Source organism: Schistocerca cancellata, chromosome 5, assembly GCF_023864275.1.
Source record: "Schistocerca cancellata isolate TAMUIC-IGC-003103 chromosome 5, iqSchCanc2.1, whole genome shotgun sequence".
In the NCBI taxonomy this organism is placed as follows: Eukaryota; Metazoa; Arthropoda; class Insecta; order Orthoptera; family Acrididae; genus Schistocerca; species Schistocerca cancellata.
Window position 1 is genome coordinate 635,885,882 of NC_064630.1, and position 8,349 is coordinate 635,894,230.

Here is an 8,349-nt window from a genome sequence, read left to right on the forward strand (position 1 = left end):
GTCACAGGTTCAAAATACGGTAAGGTAAACTACGGCAAACGGTGATGCCAAAACGATTACCAATGGTTTACAATACTTCATTAACGGAAACGGTACCATACTCAACTGGAATTTGAAAACTGTGCGGATAATGTATTTCAATTCTCACTTGCAGTGATCAATCTTTAAACAATGCTTTAGTTCTCAAGCGACTGAACACCGAGTGTGATCAAGTGAAAATTACCAGTTCGGCTCTTCTTGGCGGAGACTATAGAAGAGTCCGGCAATCGCTGAGACACTATTATGATGCTGCCTTAAAAGGTATAGTTCTCATACTGTGTTGAGTGGAGCTGTGAGTTAGCTTGTTTGTGCATTTGACTCATGGCTGTCCACGTTGGAACTATTTTTTTTGATGTCAAGTAGTGTGCAAATTAATTAGGACAAACTCATATATTAGAAGGAATTGTTTAGCTGTAACCAATTTTATCTTCCCTGTTGCTGAACTCTTGGCGTACTATTGTTGCCTTGACTATGGACAACAGTTGTAGGTCCTCTCGAGTGCAGTTGAGTGCCTGTATGTGTAGCAAGATCGTGTGTTACTTCTGTGTTTTCTATAGGAAAACATGGTGATTGTGTTAAAATGGACGTTTAACTATCAAGCAAGCAAAAATAGTTGTTCTTCGTCAACACACATTGTCTCTGTTGTTGGGGTGAGAAATTGTGGTGTTTCAAGACTTATTCAACCAAAACACCACCCCTAGAACTGACAGCACTGTGCATAGAAACCGTAAAATTCATCCTCAGAAGATAGGTAAGGACCTTCAGAGGGATTTAATAGCTACAGGGTCTGAAACTGACTCTTCAGTTGTACGGTTTAGGCTTCTCGATTGTGGGTGGAAGGTATAAAAGTCAATAAAGAAGCAGATTCTAGAGTGAAAATTTCATTCTACACACATCCTCCAGGCTGTGGCAAAGCCATGTCTCCGCAGTATCCTTTCTTTTTCGAGTGCTAGTTCTGCAAGATTCGCAGGAGAGCTTCTGTAAAGTATGGAAGCTAGGAGACGAGGTACTGGCAGAAGTAAAGCTGTGAGGACGGCACGTGAGTCGTGCTTGGGTAGCTCAGTTGGTAGAGCACTTGCCCGCGAAAGGCAAAGGTCCCGAGTTCGAGTCTCGGTCCGGCGCACAGTTTTAATCTGCCAGGAAGTTTCAAAGAAGCAGTTGTTAAGACCTGCCATGAAGAAATAAAGGATGGCACGGCCCAAAGTGTTGGCCCTCCAATGATTGGAAACGTGTAATGTTCAGTGATGCTTTACATTTTATTGCTCAAGGATACAGATAAATGGTTTTTAGGCCAAGCACCCATGAGGTGGTAAGAACTGAGTATCTTGGAAACTATCTCGATCAGCATCTTGAGCAGCCTCTTGAACTCAAAAAATGTTTTGGAGTTTCTTCACTGCAAGTGGCCCTGGGGCAGTAGTTCTAGTTCATGGCATGATGAACTCAACCAAATACACCGAAATCCTTAGGCGCGAGACTGAGCTATTCCTAATGATTTTTTCAGATGGTGGAGAAAGATTTCAACATGGTCACACCCCGTGTCACACTTCGAAAACAGGGAAGAAAACATTAACGTGCTTCAGTCACCTGATAATTCACCAGACCTTAGTCTCAACGAGAATCTGTGGAATATTGTGAAAAGGCGTCTTGGAAAAATTGACTCTTCAACAAAAGAACGCAAGTTAGTAAATGTGCTAAAAGTGTGGTTTCATAACGATGAGCTACGAATCATTTGCTGTAACTGGTCGAATCTATGTCACAACGTGTTCAGAGTCTCATAAAAGAAAAAGGAGAACACATTAGTTATTAATATTGCGTGATCGACTTTCTCTATTACACATTTAGTAATAGATGGTCACAGTTAAGTTTAATCATCATGTTCCAGTTTATTTGCACACTACTGTGAGGTGGAAGCATGAAATTGACCTCGACGTGTGCACTCTCTGTGGAAGCTAGCCTTAATTGCGCCTGAATCTCATTCAGTGCAACGCTTTGCTAAGTACAACTGCGTCCCGTCTCTTCTGGAGCACAGAGCACGGATTACGTCAGTAGTGCTCAGTTTATGAAAAAAAGCAGATATCTACATATTACTCAAAATCATAGGTAGAAATTTCACTGCAGATTGATCCCCATGTTCAACGAGTCGTCTGATAAATTCTTGCCGCGTCAATTGGAATCCAGTTTGAGAAGTAATGACGCATTGACAAGGTTGAACGTTCAGTGTTAAGCAAGAGGGATACCATCGATGTACAGTCTTGATGTCGTCATATCTGCCGGTGAAGACTTACTCGAATTTCATACGAAGAAGATATGCAGGTTCGATGCGTACAGAGTACTGTCTACAGTGCTCGCGAACAGTTATACCTGATTGTTACTGTGACAGTGACGTGTGATAACAGCCTGACCTCTTCCATTCCAGAGGTAAGAAATGTATGATTAAATTAAAATTATATTAGTTTATTTCAAAATATCGAAGTTTAGCGATTGGTGTAGAAAATCAGTTTGTGAGTATTCACTTCCTCTAGTCCATGAGCATTTTATACTTGCTTCCATAATAGGTTACGCTTCAAGTGATTGGGTACCTAGTAAAAGACTAGTTAAATCAGTATTAAGTTAACACCGGCTGCAAATGGGTGTATTAGCGAGAGATATAGATCCACACGGGACCATTTCTACATGGGCCCTTCCCATAATATGGGGGCTATGTTCCCTAGGCCTAGTAATAAGAAAGAAGAGGGCAGAATATACATGTCTACATGTACATAATTATTCTGCAATTGATACTTACCTGTTTGCCAAAATATTCACAGAATCACTTTCAAAAAATCTGCCACCCGATGCACTTTCGGATAGCACTTGAGAAAAATGTGCACCTAGCTCTCTTCGTGTGAGCTCTAATTTGTATTATATCTTTACCGCTGTCATTTCTTCCTATGTAAGAGCGAGCCAACAAAATATTTCTGAAAAGATATCCCCGTAACAAGGAGCGCCTTTGTTTTAATGATTGCCACCTGGACTTGATTATCATAATTGTGACATTCTTTCCACAACTCACGCTAGAACGAAAGGAAGTTCCATTCTTTGTTTTCGATGTCATTCATAGTAGTAGCGTAAGGGTCTTGCTAGGACACTTTTGATATCAAATTGATATCAAAGTGATATGCAAATTAATTAAACTGATCAAATAATTACCGCCACGACCATGCCCACCCCACCCCTACCCCACCCCCATCCTATTTATCCTATTTTCAGAAATTTAGAATTTTTGTGGGAATTAATAATTTTGGTGGGGATTTCTCTGTCCCATAGTTGTGCTGACGACCCACCCCACGGATCCCACAGAAATTGGCGGGAAATTCAAAATGGCGCTGCCCTTTCTGGGACTTGAACAGAGGTCCATCCGGATGCATAGCTCGAGTGCACCCCCCAACACATGGAAACTGCCCAGATGCAGGAGAAGAAGATAAGGGTGCCGTGCATTATCTGTTTCAGTTGGGAAACTGAAGTGAAAATTGGTCCTAATTATGTAATTAATCACAAATATAGGTCCAAATCACACAACTATATGCATAGTGCTACACAATTAATAACTAAAATCGTAATACAGCACAAAAATTGATTATGTCATACAGCCGGTGCTATCCTACTGGGAAAAAATTTCACAGTACCGCTCGAAATAGGTGGCAGACGCACTCAAACACTACCCTCATCAACAGCTAACCTAAGGACATCACACACATCCAGGATTCGAACCTGCGACCGCAGCAGCAGCGCGGTTTCGGACTGAAGAGCCTAGAACCGCTAGGTCACAACGGCCGGCTACGAACAGATCATCAGTGCAGTGTAACAGCTGTCTGTAAGTGAATAGGAGATATATACGCTTCGGTTTGGCACACAGGGAAACACTTACAGTAAACGTGTTGAGTTCCAGTTTTCTGTCCACTGAACTTTCTCTGAAAGTGACAGCAGGATGTAGGTCTTCTGTTTCTCACCGCTATTCAGTGTCAGTCAAAGTTGTGTCCATCTAATAAAGGGGGACGCGGTGTAAAGTAAGTTCAACACATGTGTACATTTGGGACAGAATATGACATTGTGTACTTCATATTTCTACAATTTTTGCACTGTATATGCTTACTTGGAACAAATTATTTACTTTTTAAAACTTGTTTTCATTCTGGTAGCATTCTGATAGGCATAACTGGTTTGATTAGCATAACCGAAGTAAACCACAACACGATATTTCGTTTTATGGAAATCCCTAGGTGTAGGTTGTCAATTTCAGGGTCGTTTTAATCATCTGAGAATTCCATTGCAGAGACATTAGACAACAATACATAAACTATGTGTATGGCAAACACAAGGGGCTTTTACACTTTTGACAGTTCTTCTCCCGTAATATGTATAACTGTAAAAGCATTTATTCACAGGGAAATGTGTCTGAATAAGCCACTGGCCTCTAATTAAGATGCTTTATTTCTTCATTAATGTGTAATGGTGTATGCTTATTTTGAAACAAATGGCTGAATGGTTCAAATGGCTCTGACTACTATGGGACCTAACATCTCAGGTCATCAGTCCCCTAGAACTTAGAACTACTTAAACCTAACTAACCGAAGGACATCACACACATCCATGCCCAAGGCAGGATTCGAACCTGCGACCGTAGCGGTCGTGCGGTTTCAGACTGAAGCGTCTAGAACCGCTCGGCCACCAGCGGCCTGCTATTTTGAAACAGTATCATCTAGTTCACACATCACGATTCGTTTATTCTGCGACATATAACACCAATATAAGGATGTTTCTTAGAATTTCGTTACTAGCCTTAATCCTTCCTTTGTTGACTAGACACTCACGTTTCGAATGTTGGGGCACCTCCTATATTTGTGTGATGATAACGAGAAGATTTCTAAAGTCGGTGGAGAAAACGATGAGACAAGTCGAGGATATTTACAATGCTATGAGAGATCAAGTGGAGCGGAATGTATATAAAAACAATGCACACTACATCTGCTTTTTTAAACACAAATCGAATCACTAAATTTATTCTCTACGTTTCATTAGACATCAGTGACATTGTTTTGAAAAATTTCTTCTCGGTAATTACTCAGCTCTACATAATATGTAATTGGTGGGACGAATATGTCCCAGCAAAACTTTATTCTAACCGTAAAACGTCGTTATGTGACATATCAAAGCCAAATTAAATTTAATGTTGAAAAATTTGTAAGGTATATTTCATGTGTTTATTGACTTGAGAATGAATGTGTTTCTATGGTGATTTGTTATAGTTTTCCCGTATTGACCATTGTGATAAATTCCTTCTACAAAAAAAAGTTGGAAAATATACATATCAAAAAAAGTTTCGCATCACCCCGGTTCCCAGAACTCCTGAAGATAGACGTTGACTGTGGATATTGTATCACAGACAGTCCCGTTGTTCAGAGATGTCAATAAACCCGCCCAAAGATGTAAACAACCATGCAGCGCCTATTAGACGGACGGGGTCCGACAGCCGATCAATTCCACTCATTCCACCACGAAGGAGGTACACGGTTCGTGTTATCTGTAGTTCAACCACGCCTAGACGATCAATACCTCGGTTCGATCACGTCACCATTGTTACTTCGTGCCAGGCAGGGCTCTCAACAAGGGAAGTATCCAGGCGTCTCGGAGTCAACCAAAGCGATGTTGTTCGTACATGGAGGAGAGACAGCAACTGTCGATGACATGCCTCTATCAGGCCGCCCAAGGGCTACTACTGCAGTGGATGACGGCTACCTACGGATTATGACTCAGAGGAACCCTGACAGCAACGCCACCATGTTGAATAATGCTTTCCTGCAGCCACAGGACGTCGTGTTACGATTCAAACTGTGCACAATAGGCTGCATGATGCGGAACTTCACTCCCGAACGTCCGTGGTGAGGTCCATCTTTGCAACCACGACACCTTGCAGCGCTGTACATATGGGACCAACAACATGCCGAAAGGACCGCTCAGGGTTGGCATCACGTTCTCTTCACTGATGAGTGTCGCGTATATCTTCAACCAAACCGACGTCGGATACGTGTTTGGAGGCAACCCGGTCAGGCTGGACGCCATAGCCACACTGTCCAGCGAGTACAGCAGGGTGGAGGTTCCCTGCTGTATTGAGGTGGCATTATGCGGGGCCGACGTAAGCCGCTGGTGGTCATGGAAGGCGCCATAACGGCTGTACGATAAGTGAATGCCATCTCCGACCGATAGTGTAACCCTATCGGCACAGTATTGGCGAGGCATTCGTCTTCATATATATATATCTTCAAGTTTATAACATGCATCTCATGAACGAAAATATTTCGTATATGGTGCTGCAGTCTAAAAATGTTACGGCGGAGATCTTCCATCTCTGTCTACTGTTGTTGAGGATTCGATAGCAGATAAATATTTGTGACAACCAGGAATATGAAGATGACTTCTGCTAGTTACATTCCCAGTAATTTAAGTTGTGCTCTTAGATTCCTGCCGAACCGCACACTCGGAAATTGCTACATATTCGGAAAAAAATGGAGAATTATTTCTGACAAGAAAACAATAAAGGTCACTGTTGGTTGTTTCACTCAGAGTAATTACATCTCTACCAATTCCATATTTTGTTTTTTAAACACACAGAAATCACGAAATCATTACTGAGGAATTACGCTCTTACATCTAAGTAACAACGAATATTTAAGAAAAATCTTAACTTACACAAATAACTATGTCTCAGACCGTGTTGCATATACACTACTGGCCATTAAAATTGCTACACCAAGAAGAAATGCAGATGATAAACGGGTATTCATTGGACAAATATATTATACTAGAACTGACTTGTGATTACATTTTCATCCAATTTGGGTGCATAGATCCTGAAAAATCAGTACCCAGAACAGCCACCCTGGCCGTAATAACGGCCTTGATACGCCTGGGCATTGAGTCAAACAGAGCTTGGATGGCGTATACAGGTACAGCTGCCCATGCAGCCTCAACAGGATACCACAGTTCATCAAGAATAGTGACTGGCGTATTGTGACGAGCCAGTTGCTCGGCCACCACTGACCAGACGTTTTCAATTGGTGAGAGATCTGGAGAATGTGCTGGCCAGGGCAGCAGTCGAACATTTTCTGTATCCCGAAAGGCCCATACAGGACCTGCAACATGCGGTCTTGCATTATCCTCCTGAAATGTAGGGTTTCCCAGGGATCGAATGAAGGGTAGAGCCACGTGTCGTAACACATCTGAAATGTAACGTCCACTGTTCAAAGTGCTGTCAATGCGAACAAGAGGTGACCGAGACGTGTAACCAATGGCACCCCATACCATCACGCCGGGTGATACGCCAATATGGCGATGACGAACACACGCTTCCAATATGCGTTCACCGCGATGTCGCCAACACGGATGCGACCATCATGATGCTGTAAAAAGAACCTGCATTCATTCGAAATAATGACGTTTTGCCATTCGTGCACCCACGTTCGTCGTTGAGTACACTATCGCAGGCGCTCCTGTCTGTGATGCAGCATCAAGGGTAACTGCAGCCATGGTCTCCAAGTTGATAGTCGATGCTGCTGCAAACGTCGTCGAACTGTTCGTGCAGATGGTTGTTGTCTTGCAAATGTCCCCATCTGTTGATTCAGGTGGGTGCACGATCCGTTACAGCCATTCGCATAAGATGCCTGTCACCTCGACTGCTAGTGATACGAGGCCGTTGGGATCCAGCAGGGCGTTCCGTGTTACCCCCCTGAACCCACCGATTCCATATTCTGCTAACAATCACTGGATCGCAACCAACGCGAGCAGCAGTGTCGCGATACGATAAACCGCAATCGCGATAGGCTACAATCCAACCTTTATCAAAGTCGGAAACGTAATGGTACGCACTTCTCCTCCTTACACGAGGCATCACAACAACGTTTCACCAGGCAACGCTGGACAACTGCTGTTTGTGTATGAGAAATCGGTTAGAAACTTTCCTTGTGTCAGCACGTTATAGGTGTCACCACAGGCGCCAACCTTGTGTGAATGCTCTGGAAAGCTAATCATTTGCCTATCACAGCATCTTCTTCCTGTCGCTTAAATTTCGCGTCTGTAGCACGTCATCTTTGTGGTGCAGCAATTTTAATGGCCAGTAGTGTATTAAGGGGAAAAAAATTTTTTGCACCCATAGCTGCACGAGACCGTTACCTTTCGTGTCACATTCCCGCGCGCTAACCTCTTAGCAACCCCAAACAACAGAAACATAGTGTCAATTCTTGTACTATTGCGTAGAGGAACGTAGGCTGATTTTGT

At 42.8% G+C, this 8,349-nt stretch overlaps 1 non-coding gene across 1 annotated transcript; it reads left to right on the forward strand.

Annotated features, from left to right (window-relative positions):
* The first annotated feature begins 1,087 nt into the window (after window positions 1-1,087).
* On the forward strand, window positions 1,088-1,162 carry Trnas-cga (transfer RNA serine (anticodon CGA)). Its single transcript has one exon. It is a non-coding gene; the product is annotated as a tRNA-Ser (tRNA).
* The last annotated feature ends 7,187 nt before the right edge of the window (window positions 1,163-8,349 follow it).